Below are 21,830 nucleotides of genomic sequence, written 5' to 3'. Positions count from 1 at the left end.
CACAAACATTAATTGAGCATGTGCTCTTAAGAAAACTTCATGCTTGTACTGGCAATATTTAGTCAAAAAAAAAAAAAAGCAGTGCATGCCTCTGCCCATGCAGATACAGTTTCTCAGAGAAGCTGTCATTATTTGGAAGAGGCTGAGTTACTCTCTAAATCAGAAAGAACAACAAAGAAGCAAGGTAAAGAGGGGGTGGCGAGAACATATTACTTTGGTTTCATTGCTAAGCAGAAGTTTGGCTGATTGGGGAGGTTGGATCTTTTTTTATTTTTTATCAGTTAGAACACTGCATAGTCCCTGACATCTCTTAGATGCCAAAAAACAAAAAAACAACAACCCAGCTGATGTAACATCTGAGGTCAAGATAATCGTAGTGATAACTGCCATTGCCCCTAATGTCTCAATAGATACAGGCGCCGTGCCCAATGCTTTCCATAAATACATATATTCCACCAATCCTACCAGACAGAGCTTATCAAACTCACTTCACAGTGGAGAGCCTGAGGCTTATAGAGTTAGAGTTTGGTTTTGTGCCAAAATACTTAAGGCTGGTAATTGACAGAGCTGGGACTAGACTCCTGCCCTAAACTAACATGAGCACTCATACTATTCTCTCCCCACCCTGAGACACACCCTCGTCTTTTTTTTAAACAAGTACTTTTGACATTTCATTTCCTTTTCCTTATTTATTTACTTTTTATTTATTTATTTATTTGGCTGTGCTGAATCTTATTTGTGGCACATGGGATTTACTTCCCTGACAAGGGATCGAACCTGGGCCCCCTGCATCGGGAGCCTGGGGTGCTAGCCACTGGACCACCAGGAAAGTCCCCACCCTGTATCTTTTATTTCAGTGTTTTTCTCAGCACTTCAAAATTTGTCCTAGGTGATAAAAAAAGAATGCCCTTGTGCTCAAGCTACTGGATTGGAATGTGTAGCCAGAGCAGTAAGAATACCAGATATATTTAACAAAAAATACGTATACCTTATTCATTACTCACAGATGAATGAAAGAGACAATATTCTGTGCCAGTATAAGCATGTACGTTGGCCATGTTAGATAACCTCTGAAGACCAAGGGCTCTCCATATCTTGCTTACAGTCTCTTGCCTATAGAAAGTAAATCTATCAGAACAGAAATGCCATGAGAACCTTCACCTGGCTGATGAGGAGATAGATTGATGTACTTTTTTTTTTTTCCCTGATGGGCTACCACCTCTCCTTGGACTCCTTGGGCTATAGCTTGTCCATCTCCCATCACTCCTGGGACAGGGACCCATTCATTCTCTGTAGCACTGCAGAGCAAACACAGCTCAAGAGTTTGCAGAGATGTGGAATTTCCCCAGAAGCCTTTAATCCAAGACACAGCAAGATGAGGACCCCATGGAGGAGGATTGAGGAGAGCAACACCCCAGAATATGGGGTGGGGGGTCACTGGGAGAGCACTCCCGTCTGCTCTCAGACACAGGATCTCAGAACTGTTAGGCTAAGCATGCCTCGCTTATTTTTCAGGCTTCTCAGAAACTTGGTCTTGGGACCGAGTTCTGAGGTTAGATAGGAGAGAGGGTCAGTCTCTCAGAAATGATGGTGATAAACCTGAATGAGGGTGATAGAAAGACCCAGCCACAACAGTAGCAACTGGTAAAGACCCGTCCTCATTGGCAATCCCATGAAGTCCAGAACAATCCAGGCTGCTGTGGTTAACTCAGGTCCCGGGAAGGTGGGGACATTGGGAATCAGCAGAGTCCTCAGCCTCAGATCAGCAGAGAATAGAGCCCCAGGAAGGGTGCAGAGTCAAATTGAAGACCCAGGGTGTGGATATGGAAGCCCCTCAACCCCAGCCGACAGGGCTACACTAAGTCCCTCCTCTCCAGTTAGCCCTGGGAAGCATAGGTAAGAGCTAGCCAGCTCAAGGGCCCCCTGACTTCTGGCTGGAGGGTGTCAAGGAGATGTGGACCTTGGTTTATAGGCTGGCTTTTCATCAGAGAATGGAAATCCCAGGCATGACATTTGCACAGTCCTCTATGAGGAGTGTGTCAGCCAACTACCCCATTACAGATAAATTCTTAGAAAGTCCTGCAAATGTAATGGGCCCTGGGAGGGAAGAGGCAGGGCTTTCAGAGTAAGTGTATCCCTTATTTCCTGAAGGAGAATGGCTTCAGGGCATTAAAGTCCTTGGACTAATGGAGGAAGCCTCTATCAGCTGAGGAAGGGTACCCAGTTCCTAACAGGAATCAACAGATGGCACTGACTGACAGCGAAGGATCCCTCCCAGAAAGAAGGGGGCTACAGAGGGCACTGTTCCTGTTAGGCCTTAGACTGTGCCACTTAGGCCTGGTGACATGGTGAGTCCTACTCACTTCCTTCCAGAACATCTCATGGAGGTAAAGAACCTTATCCTGATCAAAGGGAGCAGCCACAGCTCATAGAAGTATGATTTCCAGATTGTGCCAGAAGGTAAGGTAAGGACCCTGATGACTGAAAAGACCACCCACCTCAAAACAATGGGGCAGAACTTATTCCTTCCACTACTGTTAGCCTCGGAAGACCACAGGCTGTGGTGGCCCAATGAGGCAAATTCCACCTCTTCCTCGCGGGTCTCAGGGAATTGGGGGCTTGAGGGGAGAAGCTTTAAGGTAAGTCAGTGAATATTTCCAGGTTGTAAATATTTCAAGGTTATTTCTAAGTCAGGGTGAGGATGGTAAAGAATGTGGGAACCCACATACCAGGATGACCACGTAGAATCCTCCCTAGTATCAGGCTAGAAGGCCCCAGGCAGAGTTGTCAGCCCAAGGGACCCTTCAGTTCTGACCGAGGAGTAGCAGGAAAGTTAGGGTTTTGGTCTGATGGTGGTAGTCCCATGTCAACAGAGGGGGGGATCTTGGGCTTGGCTGAGAGTCAAATTTGGGACCCTGATTAGGAACCCTGATTTGGGACCCTGAGAGGAACTGTCTTTTATCCTCAACCAGCTTCTAGAGCTTTCATCCTTGTGAGACTATGGGCAGGGGTAGCTAGATAAGGCCACCCTTATTTCCTCCTCCAGGCTCCCAGGGAGGTATGGGTCTTACTATGAGGAGATAAGCCTCAGGTCCAGAAGGAGGGGATTCCCCAGGCCCCACCAGAAGTCAAATTTTGGAGCCTGAGTGCAGATTGAGGACTGGACCCATCCTTGAATAGAGACAAAGAGTGTCATGCCATACCCTTTGATATCAGTTCTAGAAAGCTCCGGGGAGGGCTGTCAGGCAAGGCTTTCCCTTACTTCTTTATATCAGGCCTTCTTTTTGTCATTGTTGAATCACTAAGTCATGCCTGACTCTTTTTTGATTCATGGACTATAGCCCCCCAGGCTCCTCTGTCCATGGGATTCTTCAGGGAAAAACTGGAGTGGGTTGCCATTTCCTCCTCCAGGGAATCTTCCCAACCCAGGGACTGATTTAGGTCTCCTGCAGCTCCTGTACGTACCACAGGCAGATACTTTACTGCTGAGCCACTAGAGTGGTCCTATTTCAGGCCTAAGGGAGGTCAGATCTTTGCTGGAAAGTGCAGCCACCAGTCATGAGAAAGGAGGCATATGGTGCCTTCCAGGCACTGTGGTAGATGCTTTACAATTACCATGCCACCAGTCCTTCCAGACAGGGCTTCTCAAACTCACTTCACAGATAAAGAGCCTGAGGCGCTCTCAGAGAGTTTAATGATCTGACAAACTTCCCATGGCTGGTAAGTGGCAAGGATGGTTGTAGGCCCTTGAGTTGAGTTAGTCTAAAGCTCACCCTCTCACTCCTGCAAGCCTGAGCTGACCTTGTGCCCTTAATTCCCCTTTTATTTTCATTACTGTGAAATGTATCAGAAGCAATAAGAAGAAGGACTCTCAGGTCAAACTATTATATTGTAATACATAGCTAGAGCAATAATAATAATAAAACTAAAATAAATGTGACATGTGAAGAGAAGAAACAAAGCAATGATGTTTGCTGACAATAGGATCATCTGTCCATATATATGAAGTCTCGGATAAGCTTAAAAGATCTGAAAGCTTTACGGTTACACATAAGCTCCAAAGATCAGGATTCAAAAACAAGTCATCTCAGAGCCATTTCTTTGTATAAAGAAATATCTATTAGACATAAAATATAAAGTTTATGTATTCGAACATAAGTTCCCTGTGAAGTCTGGCTGAAGGAGAGAAGGGACAGGTTTGCTGGAGTCCAGCTCCAGCAGCCAGGGAATCAGCCTGAAGGGATGAGCGGTGCCGGCCAAGAATGATGTAGCCTCTGACTCGAGGTATGGGACTACATGTTTATTTCAAGCATCAGGTCTTCTTTTATACTTTGACAAAAGCATTAGGTCAGAGGTTTGACATTTTTCAGTTCCCCCTCACCCAGATTTATTGTCTCATTGTTGCCCTTTAAACAGAGTTCCTGTTTCAGCCATTCTCTCAGAATGGTGTTTACTTGTGATTACATTGTAACTCATGCTTATGTCTGGGCTGCATACCACATCCCTCAGTTTATTTCTTACCTTTCTAAATTCTGCTTGCCCCTAGGATCCTAAGCTCACTCTCTCCTAAAAAGGCTTCTCGCTATTCTTAATTATTCCTAAACCCTAAACTCAGCAAACTTCCTTTGCCATCAACATTTCCCTCACAAACAGGTCTCAGATAACAATCCTTCCCATGGCCTCAAGCTGCGGCCTACATGCTCACCCTGGGACATTCTTTGTAAAAATCCTTGAACAAATGCCAATGGTTACTTTATAGATTATTTTATGGGCACAACTGCAGAAGGCTTTGTGCTTTCTCATAGTTCTCTGAAGAACAATAAGCACCTTAACGTTCTTTCCAGCCAACTCAACCGAAGAAAGAACAAGTCAGAATCACAAAACCTAACTCTTTCATCCCGGGACTGTGCCTGCGGGATGAGGAGAGGGGTTGGGGCCATGCCTCCATTTTGTCAGTAATGCCTAACACGGCTCCCGACACAGGTTACCATGTTTGTTTCTCTCACGGGTCTCTACCTGGGCCCCCTTACCTATGCCATGGATTTCCGATCTCTCCTCAATCCTAGGACAGGGACTTCTTCTCTGCAACACTTGCAGTAGAGAAACTGCTTGGGGCTTTTCAGGGATGTGACATTTCCCAAGAAGCCATTTATCAAAGGAGCAAGGGCCTATAGGAAGATAGCCATGCATCTGGACTGAGGAAAGCAACACCCCCAGAATATTAGGTATAAGAAGGCTCCAGGCAGAGCTCTCAAGCTGAACATCTCGCTCACAGTACAGTTGTCAGGGGCTTGAGACCTTTGGTCTAAGGAGGGCGATCTCAGGTCAGAGAAGGAATTGTCAGATATATATGTAAAGCCCCTTCAAAAGAAGTGAAAGAAATAGCCACCCAGAACCAGTGGGGTTCTGTAGCGTCCATTTACTGATATCAGCCCTGGGAGGTCCTGAATTCCATCATAGGATGAGGAAGATAGAGGCCTTGAGAGCTGAGAAAGACAGAGCACTACTGCCATGGGCAGGGCACGTTGCAGAACCAAGTCTTCCAGCTCCTCCCACATAGTGACATCCAGGGCAGATGCTTCATCTTGTGATTGAAAACAGGAGTAAGTATTCCAAGTAACTGAGTGCCAAGATGGAGCTGAAAGGAACGTATTTCATGTCTTCTTTTGTTCTTGCTTGACCTCAGTAACTGGGAGATGTATCTTTTTCTGTTTAGGGCTTTCTTTTTCTTTTTTGGTACTCTTAAAATACTTTTCCTTGTAATTGAAAGTTTATTTGACTTCCATATCTGTGTTTATGAACAAAGTATATCCCACTTATTGCTGTATTTCAGTGTAAGTATAAAGGTTTTGGTATTTTGTATAATGAATCAAGTCCTTGAATCTCCCTTTGTGGTTCAGAACAAGATAACATGTCAAGAGAACTGGCATTTGCTTGCCAATGTGAATGAACACAGAAAAATTGTTGGTATCGGGAAATAAAGAAAACGGTCCTGACTGAGTGGCATCTGTAATACAGTGGAATGGGACCCAGCCCCTGTATCCCCTCAGCAGCCCGGATTTTAACATTGTATAAGTAACAAAATACCTTTATAGAAGGTCCAGAATGCAATTAAGAAATTGCATTACCACAGGTAAGCATATAGCTTAGATCAGCTGTACTCGAAATGGGTAAGAACAGCAATTTGACTTTATTGGCATTAGCCCTTGTCTCAGGCTGGCACAGTTCAGTACCAAGAGAGATTGTGACCTTTCTTGGTGGGGGAAAGTGAGAGTGGGGTGAATGTTCCGAGTGTCCAGGAAAATGTTAGAACTAAAAAATGAATTCAACAAAGCTGCAGGACACAAAATAACACGCAAAACTCAGTTGTGTTTGTAAACATTAAAAACAAACTATCTGAAAAAAATTAAGAAAACAGTTCTATTTCAAAAACGTCAAAAAGAATAAAACACTTAGAAATAAATTTAACCAAGGAAGTAAAAGATCTATACACTGAAAACAAGGAGACATTGATTGAAGAAAGTGGAAAAGACACAAATAAAATGATGTCCCAAGTATACGGATTGGAAGAATTCACATTGTTAAAATATTCATACTACCCAAAGTGATTTACAGATTTAATGTAATGTGTGTCATAATTCCAGTGGAATTTTCCAGAGTAATAGGCTAAAATTCATATGACACCTCAAAAGAACTTGAATAGATAAAGTAATCTTGACAAAGAGGAGCAAAGGTGTAAGTACGGTGCTTCTTGATTTTGAACTATAGTTCAAGACAGTGTGATACCAGGATAAACATAGACATACAGATCAACTGAACAGAATACAGCCATGTATAAACCCATGCGTATATAGGCAAGTAATCCTTAACAACGGCACTAAGAATACAAAAGGAAAAAAAAATGTATCCTCAATCAACAAATAGTGTTGAAAAAACGGAAAATCTGCCTGCAAAGAGTAAAACTAGAGTCTTATCTTGCATCATACTCAAAAAAATGGATTCAAGACTTTAAAATGAGGCCAGAAATCATAAAATTCTTAGAAGAAAACATAGGGGAAAGCTCCTTGTCATTGGTCATGGCAAAGTTTCGTGTTTTTTTGTTTTTAATTTGACAACAGAAACACAGACAAGAAAAAGAAAAATCAGTGGGGCTACATCAAATTAAAAAGATTCTGTAGAACAATGGAAACAATCAACAAAATGAAAAGGTGAAATAGAAAAACTTTGCAAGCCATATATCTGATAAGTTAATATGTAAATTATAAAAGGAACTCATACAACTCAATTACAGACTAATTAATTAAAAATAACTAAAAAACGAGCAAAGAACCTAAATATTTTCTAAGGAAGACATAGAAATGGCCAACAGCTATGTGAACAGGGGCTCAGCATCACTAATCATCAGTGAGATGGTAATCCAGACCACAATAACAGATCATCTCATACCTGTTGGGAGAACTATTATCAAAAAGCCAAGTGATAAGAAGTGTTGGCAAGGGTGTTGAGAAAAGGGAACCTTTGCACACAGTTGCTGGGAATATAAATTGGCACAGCCACTATGGAAAACAGTGTGGAGGTTCCTCAGAAAATCACAACTGTAACTATCGTACGACTCAGCATTTCCACGTCTGAGTATGTAGTTGACCCTTGCACAACACAAGATTGAACTGTGCAGGTCCACTTATAGATGAATTTTTTTCAATAAATACATTGGAAAACTATTCCGAGATTTGAGATAGCCTGAAAAAACTCACAGGTGACATGCATAGCCTAGAAATATAAAAAATTAAGGGAAAGGTGTCATGAATGCATAAAATTTATATAGATACTAGTCTATTTTATCACTTACTGCCATAAAATATACACAAATATGAAAAGGTTAAATTTATCAAAAGTTGTGCACACACAGACACACACACACACTTATGGACCATGAATAGCACTATTCATCTCTGATGAGCAGTTTCTGTAGTAAACTGTGATCGCAAAAAAAGTGATCACCAGTGGTTCTCAGGTATTTCTCACTGTGTTTAGTACGAGACCGTAAACCTTTTTTTTTTTTTTTTTTTATTTTATTTTTAAACTTTACATAATTATATTAGTTTTGTCAAATATCAAAATGAATCCATCACAGGTATACATGTGCTCCCCATCCTGAACCCTCCTCCCTCCTCCCTCCCCATACCATCCCTCTGGGTCGTCCCAGTGCACTAGCCCCAAGCATCCAGTATCCTGCATTGAACCTGGACTGGCAATAACACCGTTGAACTCATATGAAGTGCTGCTAGTGGTGCTGGAAGTGCTCTCAAGAAACAGAAGTCATGACATTATATGAAAAAGTTGAGTTACTTGTTGTGTAGCACACTTTGGGTCTGCAGTCATGGTTGCCACCATTCCAAGATGACATACTCCTTTCCCTATTTGGAACCAGTCTGTTGTTCCATGTCCAGTTCTAACTGTTGCTTCCTGACCTGCATACAGATTTCTCAAGAGGCAGGTCAGGTGGTCTGGTATTCTTATCTCTTTAAGAATTTTCCACAGTTTGTGGTGATTCACACAGTCAAAGGCATTGGCATAGTCAATAAAGCAGAAATAGATGTTTTCCTGGAACTCTCTTGCTTTTTTGATAATCCGATGGATGTTGGCAATTTGATCTCTGGTTCCTCTGCCTTTTCTAAAACCAGCTTGAACATCTGGAAGTTCATGGTTCCCATATTGTTGAAGCCTGGCTTGGAGAATTTTGAGCATTACTTTACTAGTGTGTGAGATGAGTGCAATTGTGCAGTCGTTTGAGCATTCTTTGGCATTACCTTTCTTTGGGATTTGGAATGAAAACTGACCTTTTCAATCCTGTGGCTGTCTAGGTTGATCAAAGCTTTTCTTCCAAGGAGCAAGCATCTTTTAATTTCATGGCTGCAGTCACCATCTGCAGTGATTTTGGAGGCCAAAAAAAATAATAAAGTCTCTCACTGTTTCCATCGCTTCCCCATTTATTTGTCATGATGTGATAGTATCATGTCATCTGCAAACAGTGCGTTTTACTTCTTTTTCAACTTGGATTCCTTTTATATCTTCTCTACTCTGATTGCCACAGCTAGGGCTTCTAAAATTATGTTGAGAAAACGTGGAGACAATGCACATCCTTGAGATTTTCATATTAAGTGAAGTCAGACAAAGACAAATATCACTCATATGTGGAATATAATTTTTAAAAATGATACAAAGGAACTTATTTAAAAAGTAGAAACAGACTGAACAGGTATACAAAATGAACTTATGGTTACCAAAGAGCAAATGGGGCAGGGAGCAATAAATCAGAAGCTTGAGATGAACATATATGTGTATATACACATTCTGTATATAAGGTAGATGGCCAACAAGTATCTACTCTATAGAGCAGGAAACTCAATATTCTGTAATAACTTATATGACAAAATATTCTTTAAAAGAATGGCTATATGTATAGGTATAACTGAATCACTTTGTAGTACACCTGAGACTTATACAACATTGTAAATCAACTGTACTCCAAGGAATTTAAAAAAAAAAATCCCTGAGGAGAAAACAGATCTGTCCGGACAGGTTTTAATGCAGATGAAAGTGCCCTATTCTGGGGGATTTGCCACAAAGTACACAGATTGGTAAAGAAGGGAAGTGAACTCCAGGATTTGTGACAGAAAGAGGCTACTTCTATGATTTTGTGCAAACGCTGTCAGGTTTTTGTGCAAATGATCAAGACTCCCCTAACCTATAGGGCTGCTAACCCTGAGCCTTCAAGGGAAATGATAAACACCATCTGTCAGTCTTTTGGTTGTACAACCAGAAGGCCAGACAACAGGAACCTTTGTGGGGATTGGTGTCATCAATGCTTCATCCCTGAATTCAGGAAGTACCTTGGGGGTTATTGACTGCCTTTTAAAATTCTTTTGATATCGGACAATGCCCTTGGCCACCCAGAACCCCATGAGTTCAACACTGAAGGCGTCAAAGAGTCTCCTTTCCCCTAAACACAACATCTCTAAGTCAGCCTATAGATCAGAGGGTCAAAGGGACCTTTAAGGGTCATTACACAGGGTACTCTATGAAAATGATTGTCAATACTATGGAAGAGAACCCTGATAGAATATCATGAAGTCTGGAAGGATTACACAACTGAAGATGCAATTGTTGTCACACACACACACACACACACACACACACAAAGACCATGAAAGCCCAAACAATAAATTCCTGCTAAAGAAAACTGTCCAGATGTTTTACATGCCTTCATAGGATTTGTGACAGAGTCAGTCAAGGAAATCAAGAAAGAGACTGTGGATAAGACATGAAAGGGTGGGAGGGGGTGCAGAATCCCAAAATACAGATCTTGGAAAAACCCAAGAGCTAACAGACCCTACAGCAGAGGAATTAACAAAATATGACTTGTTGGAGATGAATGGTTCCGAACCAGAGCTGGATGATGAGGAACAAGATGTAGAAGAAGCAGTGCCAGAAAACAAACTGACATTAGACAATCTGGCAGAAGCGTTCTGAGGACTCAAGACTGCTTTTGACTCTTGTATGGCATGGACCCTTCTATGATAAAGGCACTGAAATGAAAGCAAATGGTGGAAGGAGGATTGATAACACACAGAAACGTTTTTAGAGAAATGAAAAAGCAAAATCTTCAGACAGAAATTACAATGTATTTCCATAAAGATACACTGAGTGTGCCTACTTCCCCTGCCTCCCCTTCCACCTCCTCCACTCTTCCATCTCTGCCACTCATCAAGGTCAACCCCTCCTCTTCCTCCTCCTCTTCAGCCTACTCAGCAAGAAGGTGTGAGGAATGAAGACCTTCATGATGATCCACTTCCAGTCAATGAGTAGTAAATAATCATTGTGCCATATGGGTAATCAGCTTATCTGTTGAGTATGTGTGTGAGTGTCTTTGTTCTAAGAGCTAATAACTGTAGGCAAGGACTGTATGAGATGTTTCTGTGTCATCATCTTCATCATCATTACCAGCTAAGTATTCATCATGAAGAATTTGCGTGCAAGACTTGTATTGAAATGGATAGCCTACCATTGCATAGGCAGGTGAGTGATATTTAATATAAAATTAATAATGTTTCATTTTATTATTGTTTTATAACTTTAGTTTCAAAGATTTGTATTATTGCACACTGTCCCATCTCTCTCTTGTCAATGGATAAACTGCCTATCAGCCTGTCATCACAGGTAAATGTTTTCTCTTAAAGTAACAATGTTTTCAGTACTGTATTTTAAGTATTACCAAAATAGTGTATGCTATAAAAATTTTTAGCTATTCATTCATTACTGTATATGCTCCACTACCATGAAGCAATCCTATCGATTACACTAGGCTACTATAAAGCAGTCATATTGCTGCTTCATTATCAAAGCTTGAGTCATTATACCTGTAAATAAATATGAATTTCTATTCATATTATTTTTTCATGTTTGATATTTAGTGTCTCATGTGTATAGTCTTTTGTGTCATATAAGACAATATAGATGACTTGGAGCCAATTTTTCTTATAAATGGATGCTGTAAACTTACAATGTTGATAAATACAGTCCTGTGAATATATTTTCTCTTATAATTTACTTAGTAACATTTTTTCTCTAGCTTACTTTATCGTAAGAATACAGTAGAAAATACTTATAGCATACAAAATATGCCTTGACTGCTTATCAGTAAGGCTTCCAGTCAACAGTAGGTTATTATTAGTTACGTTTGGGCAGAGTCAAAATTATACAGGGATTGTGACTGTACTTCTAAACTCCACATGGTTCAAGAGTCAATTGTACATCCAAAGGAAGTGAAGTCAGTATCTCAAAGAGACATCTTCACTCCTGTGTTCATTGCACCATTATTTACAATAGCCAAGATTTGATAACAACCCAAAATCTACCAACAGATAAATGGATAAAGAACATGTGGTAGATGCAGATGATGGGATATAATTTCACCTTAAAAAGTAAAGAAATGTTGTTATATGGGACAACATGGAGAAACCACAGGGACATCATTCTAAATGAAATAAGCCAGTCTCAGAAGGACAAATGCTGCATGGTTTCACTTATATGAGTTATCTAAAGTTTATAAACACATTGAAACACAGAGGGGCCATGGGAGGGAGAAATGGGCAGTTGCTTTTCACTTGATATAATGTTTCAGTTATTCATTGAATAAATTCCAGAAATCTGCTGTGCACCATTGTGCCTGTATTTAACAATACTGTATTGTGTGCCTAAAATTTTGAGAGTAGATTTGATGTTAAATGTTTTTGCCACAACAATAATTTGACAAGTTGATTGTTTTGCTCTCTCTCCAGTAGAGAGTAAGCTGAGTAAGTGCAAGCATTTAGAAAACAACTCTTTTATGCTGTTAATGAGAATGTAATGGGTGAAACCACTGTGGAAAATAGTATTGAGGTTTCTCAAAAAATTAAAAATCGAATTATGATATGATTCAGCAAATCCACTTCTGAGTATCTATCCAAAGGAGTTAAAATTAGACTCTCCAAGAGATATCAGCATTCCCATATTTGTTGCAACATTATTCACAATAATCAATACAGGGAAACAGCCTAAATGTCCTTTGATGAATGAATGGATAAATATATGCTCTCTCGCTCGCTCTCTCTCTCTCTATATATATATCTATATATATATATATATATATATATATATATATATATATATATATATGTAAAATGGAGTGTTGTGTGTGTGTGTCCTCAGTCACTCAGTTGTGTCTGACTCTTTTTTGACCCCATGGAAGGTAGCCTGCCAAGCTCCTCTGACCATGGGATTTTCCAGGCAAGAATACTAGAGCAGGTTGCTATTTCCTCCTCCAGGGGATGTTCCCAATCCAGGGATCGATTGAGTCTCCTGTGTGTCCTGCATTGGCAGGTGGATTATTTACCACTGAGCTAACTGGGAAGCCCATAATGGAGTACTATTCAACCTTAAAAAGAAGGAAACTTTTTCATTTGCAATAACAGAGATGACCTAGAAGACATTGTGCTAAGTGAAATAAGCCAGACACAGAATGACAAATACATGATACCACTTAAATGAGGAATCTAAAACAGGCAAACTGATAGAAGCAGGGTAGGATGGTGATTGCCAGGGCCTGGGAGGAGGCGTAATGTGGAAGTGATTGTCAAAGGACACAGATTTTCAGTTATACAAGATGAATAATTTCTATAAATGTAATGTGGAGCATAGAGCCTATACTTAACAATTCCATATTGGATACTTAAAGTTTTGCTAAAAGGATTGTTAATTGTCCTTGCTCCTCCTCACCTCCACAAAAATAAATGAGTAAATCAATAAAGAGTATAGGAGGAAACTTTTGGAGGTAATGAACATGTTTATGGCATAGACTGTAGCGGTGGTTCAGAAGTGTATCAGATCAGATCAGATCAGTCGCTCAGTCATGTCCGACTCTTTGCAACCCCATGAATTGCAGCACGTCAGGCCTCCCTGTCCATCACCAACTCCCGGAGTTCACTGAGACTGACGTCCATCGAGTCAGTGATGCCATCCAGCCATTTCATCCTCAGAAGTGTATATTTATTTCCAAACATCGAGTTGTATACATTAAATGAGTACACTTTTTTTATATGATAATCATATCTCAATAAAGTGTTTTTTTTAAAAAAAGAGCAGATATTTGGTCTTATTTGGGATTGTAGTCTGAGCATAATGCAAAGTGTGCTGCTGCTGCTGCTCAGTCGCTTCAGTCGTGTCTGACTCTGTGCGACCCCATAGACGGCAGCCCACCAGGCTCCCCCGTCCCTGGGATTCTCCAGGCAAGAACACTGGAGTGGGTTGTCATTTCCTTCTCCAGTGCATGAAGGTGAAAAGTGAAAGTTAATTCGCTCAGTCCTGTCTGACTCTGTGCAACCCCATGGACTGTAGCCCACCAGGCTCCTCCATCCATGGGATTTTCCAGGCAAGAGTACTGGAGTGGGGTGCCATCTGCAAAGTGTACAGTAGGCACTTTATATTTAATCAATAAAAGCAGAAAGAAAAAGTATAAATAAGGAAAAGACTGTTAATTTTTGGTTTACCTAACTCCTTCTTGTGCTTTTTCTTCTAAAAATTAAAGTTATATGCTTGTATTTGCTTATATTATTTAGGAATGTAAGATAAATTCTAATGGATTAGGCCGCATGCTTATTCTCTTGTTTATTTCCCAATTATTATTTGAGAAGGAGCTCTTTATTTTTTCTGTTGGCTGTGAAGCATGCTGGACCATCCCCAACCAGGCATCGAACCCACCCATGCCCCCTGCATTGGGAGCAGGGAGTCGTAAACAGTGGACCAAGAGAGAAGTTCTGAGAATGACCTTTTTGGTAGGCTTACTAGTACTGTGGATGCTTTTTAAAAAACTGGAACAACAGCAACCTCCAAAACAAGATCCTGTCCATTGAATTTTAGAGTCTAGGAGGTACTATTATATGAAAAGATGGTGAGATACTCTCTATGACCAAAAGCAGGGTTCTCCAAACTTCAGGCCTCCAACCAGCACCTCCTGTGAGATCAGCAGCAGCATTTAGATTAGAAATAAAATTCACAATAAATGTAATGTGCTTGAATTATCCCCAAACCATCCCCCATTTCCAGTCTGTGGAAAAATTGTCTTCTACAAAACCAGTCCCTGGTGCCAAAAAGGTTGGGGACTGCTGAAAGAACAAGTCAAAAGCAGGGGTAAGGAGGGCAGGCAGTTGGAGTTGAAAGCAAGTGTAAATGGCCTGCGGTGAGGCAGTTTGGAGCCTTGTTGTTGTTCAGTCATTAAGTCATGTCCCACTCTTTGTGACCCCATGGACTGCAGCTCAACAGGCCTCCCTGCCCTTCACTATCTCCCGGAGTTTTCTGAAACTCAAGTGCATCGTCAGTGATGCCATTGAACCATCTTGTCCTCCGCTGCCCCCTTCTCCTCCTACCCCAAATCTTTCTTTCCTAGCATCAGGGTCTTTTCCAATGAGTTGGCTCTTTGCATCAGGTGGCCAAAGTATTGGAGCTTCGACTTCAGCATCAGTGCTTCCAATGAATATTCAGGGTTCATTCCTTGAAGATGGACTGGCTTGATCTCCTTGCAGTCCAAGGGACTGTCAAGAGTCTTCTCCAAGACCACAATCAGAAAGCATCAATTCTTCGATGCAGCTTTCTTTATAGGCCAACTCTCACATTTGTACAGGACTACTGGAAAATCCATAGATATAGGTACCTTTGTCGGCAAAATGATGTCTCTGTTTTTTAATACAATGTCTAGGTTTGGAGCCTTAGGAAAATGCAGAGCCTTCAGTGAGAAGTCATTTTAAGTGAAGTTGTCTAGTGGGCTAGAGAGACAGTGGGAGTGGTGGGCATGGCCAGATTCTCAGATGGAGGGCCTCAGAGAGTCCAGAGACTCCTGCACTGGTGACATTTACCCTGGCTTGAGGGAGCCAGAGACCTTTCCATTAAGAAGGTTACTTGATTGTTTTTATCTTGTGTGTAATTGGGCAAATTCTAGGCAAGTTCTAGATTTTCTGTTGGTACTTAAATACGTGGAAATATTGGTAATTTAGATGAAAGGGTAGCTAGGAGGGAAGATACTGGTCAATGACAAAAATTCTAAGAACTTTGAGTTGTTTGCAACTGGGAAAGATTCTACCTCAAGCACATTCTATGTTACATCCTCTGGTGTGACTATTACATGATTGTCCTTGCTAGGCAACATTTTAATTCACTGTGATTTTCTTTGTCTTGGAGTTTGGTTAATGTGCTGGAGTTCAGAAGGCTAGTGAAACAGTATGTGAAACAATTGACCAGCTTAAATTGCTTTCGCCTCCTCAAAGAGATTGTTGATTAATCACACCTTGAGTCATTTTACAAAGAAAGAACTGCATGTGTCCAAGAAGGAACCCATGACCTCAGGATGACCCTGGAGCCAAGATCCTCAATTTAGGGGAACTCAGAGAATACAAATGTTGCCCCAAGGGCCATTGCAAAATGAGAAGTCCTTCAATAAGGAAAGCCTGGCTTCCTGTAACCTGAGTAGCTGAAACAGAGTAATTGAAGACTAGCCAATTAGCTTCCAAGTTAGAAATTCCCGTGACCCCTTAGATTTCACCCAGGCTGCTGGATTGAAGACAGATTTGATACCTTGCCTCCTGCTTTGGTCGGCCTTGCAGTAAAGCTCTTTTCTCAAAAGCTCTTGCCATAAGTATTGGCTTCTGTGCACATCTGTCAGTGAGCCCATGTTCAGTGAGTTTGGGCAGCCTAGTTGAAATTTAGGACTTGTGACCATCTGCTTGATGCACTTAGCCCCTGGTGGTTCTCAGCACTCACCCTGAGTGGCCACCTCGACTGAGTTTGTCTAGAAAGTCGGCTCTCAGGTACCTGTTTCCTAGCCATGGCACTCTGGGCTCCTTGGGCTTCTTTGGTTCCTTTCCTTTTAAGAAAAGGAATAGCTCCTGGATCATATATCTTTGGGGTGAGTAACCTCATTATAATGTTCCTATAGCTAAATGTGCTATGTGTAGTTAGAATGTGCCTATAGTCTAATAACAGAGAAGGCAATGGCACCCCACTCCAGTACTCTTGCCTGGAAAACCCCATGGATGGAGGAGCTTCGTGGGCTACAGTCCATGGGGTCACTAAGAGTCAGACACGACTGAGCGACTTCACTTTCACTTTTCACTTTCATGCATTGGAGAAGGAAATGGCAACCCACTCCAGTGTTCTTGCCTGGAGAATCTCAGGGACGGCAGAGCCTGGTGGGCTGCCGTCTATGGGGTCGCACAGAGTCGGACACGACTGAAGCGACTTAGCAGCAGCAGCAGTATCTAATAATCTCATCAGGACTGTGGGTTAGAGAGGACTGGACTGCTGAATGGCATCACCAACTCAGTGGAAACGAGTTTGAGCAAACCCCAGGAGACAGTGAAGGACAGGGAAGCCTGGCATGTCATAGTCCATGGGGTGGCAAAGAGTCAGACACACCTGAGCAACTGAACAATGACAACAACCCTGTGGGTTAGGGTCCCGCCTAGTGGAGTTTCTTGCATCTGGATAAAATCCAGAGGCTAGGATGAGGGGTTGGTTAGGGACCCTCCTGAGGGGACAGTGCAAGAAGTTAGAGCTGCTGAGGTATTCAACGATTGGGTTAGAGCCCCAAACACTACTTTAAGGTCCCAGGTCTTTGGATTTATTTGCCTATGTTTAACTATGTCTGACTGTTACATGTGTTGGGATTGGCTAATAGGAAGTTGGCTATTGGATGACTGTGACAAAATTTTATTAAACCTGTTGTTAATGAGGGTCCTCTGAATCGGGAGATAAACGCCTTGCTCCTGGACTGGAAACCTTGCTTTATGGAGGTCATGGAGCTTTTTACTCATGCTTTTGGCCACCTGATGCGAAGAGCTGACTCATTTGAAAAGACACTGATGCTGGGAAAGATTGAGGGCAGGAGGAGAGAGGATGACAGAGGATGAGATGGTTGGATGGCATCACTGACTCAACAGACATGGGTTTGGGTGGACTCTGGCAGTTGGTGATGGACAGGGAGGCCTGGCGTGCTGCGGTTGATGGGGTCGCAAAGAGTCGGACACGACTGAGTGACTGAACTGAACTGAAGGTGATTGCCTGTAGATATTGTTACAGATGGATATCCTTTTTTAAAAAAATACTTTTACTGGAGAATTATTGACTTACAATCTTGTGTTTCAGGTGCACAGCAAAGTGATTCAGTTACATATATATTCAATCTTTTCCAGATTCTTGCCCATATAGGTTATTACAGAATATTGAGTAGAGTTGCCTATGCTATATAGGAGGTCCTTTTCGGCTATCTATTTTATATATTGCTGGTTTGTGTATGTTCATCCCAATTTCTAATGTATCCATCCCCCCGCCATGTTTCCCCTTTAGTCATCGTAAGTCTGTTTTCAGAATGTGAGAGTCTGTTTCTGTATTTTAAATAAGTACATTTGTGTCATATTTTAAAATTAGATAGTACCTTTGAGTGATATACTATGGTATTTGTCTTTGTCTGACTTACTTCATTCATTATGAAAATCTCTTAAGCCCATCCGGTGCTGCAAATGACATTCTTTCATTCTTTTTTATGGCTGAGTATGATTCCATTGTATTTATGTATCACATTTTTATTCATGGACCTGTAGGTAGTTTCCATGTCTTGGCTATTGTAAACAGTGCTGCAGTGACCATGGGTGTGCTTGTACCTACTCGAATTATGGTTTTCTTCAGATATATGCCCAGGTAGTCTATTTTTTAAATGTTATTGGAGTACAGTTGATTTACAATATTGTGTTAATTTCAGGTATATGGCAAAGTGATTCAGTTATACATTTATGTACATTCATTATTTTTCAGTTTCTTTTTTCATATAGGTTATCACAGAATATTGATTAGAGTTTCCTGTGCTACGTAGGAGGCCCTTGTTGGTTATCTATTTCATATATAATGGTGTGTGTATGTTTATCTCAAGCTGCTGATTTCTCCCTCCCTCACTACGTTTCCCCTTTAGTAACCATAAGTTTGTTTTCATCATCTTTCTGTTTTGTAAATAAGTTCGTTTTATCACTTTTTAAAATTAGATTGCACATATGAGGGATATACTTGTCTTTGTCTGACTTAATTCGCTTAGCGTTACAATCCCTGGGTACACCCATGTTGCTGCAGATGGCATTCTTTCATTCTTTGTTATGGTTGAGTAATACTCCTTTGTATTTACAGACCACGTCTTTATCTACTCCTCTGTTGATGGACATTTAGGTTGCTTCCATGTCACAGGTATTGTAAATAATGCTGCAATGAACATTGGGTGCTGTACCTTTTTCGAATTATGATTTTCTCTGGATATTTTCCCAGGAGTGGGATTGCTGAATATTATGGTGGTATTATTTTTTTGTCTTATTTTCCTGGAGTATAAGTGATTTACAGTGTTGTGTTAGTTTCAGGTGTATAACAAAGTGACTCAGTTATGCATACACATGTATTCCTTCATTTTCAGATTCTTTTCTCATACAGTTTATTACAGAATATTGAGTAGAGTTCTCTCTGCTATATAGTAGGTCCTTTTTGGTTATCTCTAGTATACACAGTTGTGTATGTGGACTTCCCGGGTGGTGCAATGGTAAAGAATCCACCTGCCAGTGGAGGAGACACAAGAGAAGCACGTTCGGTCCCCTGATCGGGCAGATCCCCTAGAGTAGGAAATGGAAACTCACTCCAGTATTCTGGCCTGGAAATTCCATGGACAGAGGAGCCTGTTGGACTACAGTCCATGGAGTCACAAAGAGTCCAACACGACAGTTGTATATGTTTATCCCAAGCTCCTAATGTATCCCTCCCTCAACATTTCTCCAATGGTAACCATAAGCTTGTTTTAGGTATCCCAAAGTCTCTTTCTATGTTGTAAATAAGTTCATTTGTGTCATTTTTAAAAATTGGATTCTACATATGAGTGTTGTCATATGATGTTTGTGTTTCTGTGTCTTACTTAGTATGACATTCCCTAGGTCCATCCATGTTGCTGCACATGGCATTATCTCTTTTTTTTTATGGCTGAGTAATATTCCATTGTACCACATCTGCATTATTCATTTCTCTGTAGATGGACATTTAAGTTACTTCCATGTCTTGGCTAAGGTAAATAGTGTTATAATGAAGGTTGGGTGCATGTGTATTTATGAATCATAGGTTTCTCTGGATATGTGCCAAGAGTGGGATTGCTGGATCATATGGTAACTCTATTTTTAGTTTTTCATGGAGCTTCCCTAATGTTCTCCATAGTGACTGTTCTCTACACTCCATCATTTATTGTTTGCAGATTTGGGGATGATGACCATCCTGGCTGGTGTACTTATCATTTGCATTTCTCTGATAATTAGTGATGTTGAGCATCTTTTCATATGCATTTTGGTCATCTGTATGTCTTCTTTGAAGGAATGTTTGTTTATACACTCTGCCTACTTTTTTTATGGGATTGTTTATTTGACACAGAGGTGCCTGAGCTATTTATATATTTTGGAGATTATTCCGCTGTTGTTTGCTTTGTTTGCAAATATTTCCTCTCATTCTGTGAGTTGTCTTTTTGTTTATGGTTTCTTTTGGTCTATGGAAGCTTTTGACTTCAATTAAAGGTCACCTGTTTGTTTTTCTTTTTATTTTCATTACTCCAGGAGGTGGATCAAAAACCATTTTACTAAAAGAAAAAAATACTGCTACAACTTATGTCAAACAGTGCTCTGCCTAGGTTTTCCTCTGAGAGTTTTAGAGTGTCTAGCTTTACATTTCAGTCTTTGATCCATTTTGAGTTTATTTTTATGTATGATGTTAGAGAATATTCTAAATTCATTATTTTACATGTAACTGTCCAGTTTTCAAGGCACCATTTATTGAAGAGACTGTCTTTTTGGTTCACTAGTATTTTGTTCAGGATTTTTGCATCTGTGGTCTTCAGTGATATTGGCCTGTCATTTACTTTTCTTTTTGTGTGTGTGTGTGTGTGTGTGCTTATCTATCTCGTTTTGCTCTCAGTGTGATGGTGGCCTCAAAGAATGAGCTTGGGAGTGTTCCTTCCTCTGTAATTTTTGAGCACCACAGTGGAAAAAATTGGTCAGTCAACTGTAGAGCTCAGTTTGGGCTGATGAGTGGCCAGGAAGAGCCAAGACAGATGACCCAATAGTAATAAATTCCATCCAGTCACCAAAACCCCAACGTTAAAGCAATAGCCTGTAAAGAGACATGTGAAGGAAACAAAGCCTCTGATAATCACCTTTCTTAAATACCAATTAATCCAACCTTGTCAATCCTTATATAACACTCCAGTCCTGTTGGTACAAAAATTGGGGACCTGGGATTATCATTTTCTACAGAATTTGAGACTCGTTAACTAAATTGAGGATGATTTCCCAAAAGCTTGAAGAATGTACAAAGAGAAATGGGGGGATTGAAGCATAAAGCATTGACCAGTTTAAAGTGGTTTTGCCTCCTTAAAACAGGTTGTTGATTAACCAAACCTTGAGTTATTTTTAGAGGCAGGACTATGCATGTGCCAAAAAGGAGCCTCCATTTCCAGGATGACTGCAGAACCAAGAGGGTTCAGTCTGTGGAACTCTCAGAGTAGCAATGTTGCCAGGGGAGAAATGTATGAAGTCCTTCAATACGGAAAATCTGGCTTCTAGCAGCGTGAATAGCGCACATGAATTAATTTAAGACTAGCCAATTAGGTTCCAAGTTTGCAGTTCCCCTAAACCCTTTCATTTTACCTCAAACTCTGGATTGAGGAGACAGATTTGAGAGCCCTACTTCTTGCCTTCTTGCTACTCCACCTTGGATTAAAGTTTGTCTCTCAAAAGCCCATTCCATAGTTTGGCTTCTATGTGCATCAGGCAGTGAGCCCTTGCTGGGGAACACTAGTGACTGATAGGCCTGGAATTAGATTCCTCTCTGAATTCCTCTAGATCCGACGCTGTTATATTCCTCTTGCCCTAAAGCAGAGCTTGTGTTCCTTAACACTCAAATGTATCCTGGGATAAAAGTAAGGACTCTGGATATATTCCAATACACTTCTTTAGGCAGAAAGCCTTGAACGCTACATCAATAAATGACAGGAATAACGAAGATAAAGAGATGATAGGGACAGTAAGATCGTCTCTCTGTGCAATGTCCGATAACCTCAATCAGAATAGCACAAAACCATCTTGGATGGCTTTTTTCCTTTAGAAGTGTACTCATATCTCAGATATGGTGACTTGGGTTCTAGATCACTGCCGTAAAGTGAAAATGGCCTTACAGTA

At 40.9% G+C, this 21,830-nt stretch overlaps 1 protein-coding gene across 1 annotated transcript in view; it reads left to right on the top strand.

Moving 5' to 3' along the window:
* LOC133243529 (melanoma-associated antigen B2-like) overlaps nucleotides 1-21,830 on the top strand; it is a 203,290-nt gene that overhangs the window by 5,307 nt on the left and 176,153 nt on the right. The gene's annotated exons all lie outside the window — the stretch shown is intronic.

This window comes from Bos javanicus, chromosome X, assembly GCF_032452875.1.
Source record: "Bos javanicus breed banteng chromosome X, ARS-OSU_banteng_1.0, whole genome shotgun sequence".
Lineage (NCBI taxonomy): Eukaryota > Metazoa > Chordata > Mammalia > Artiodactyla > Bovidae > Bos > Bos javanicus.
Note: the sequence above shows the minus strand (reverse complement) of the source record. Positions and strands in the feature narration are given on the sequence as shown.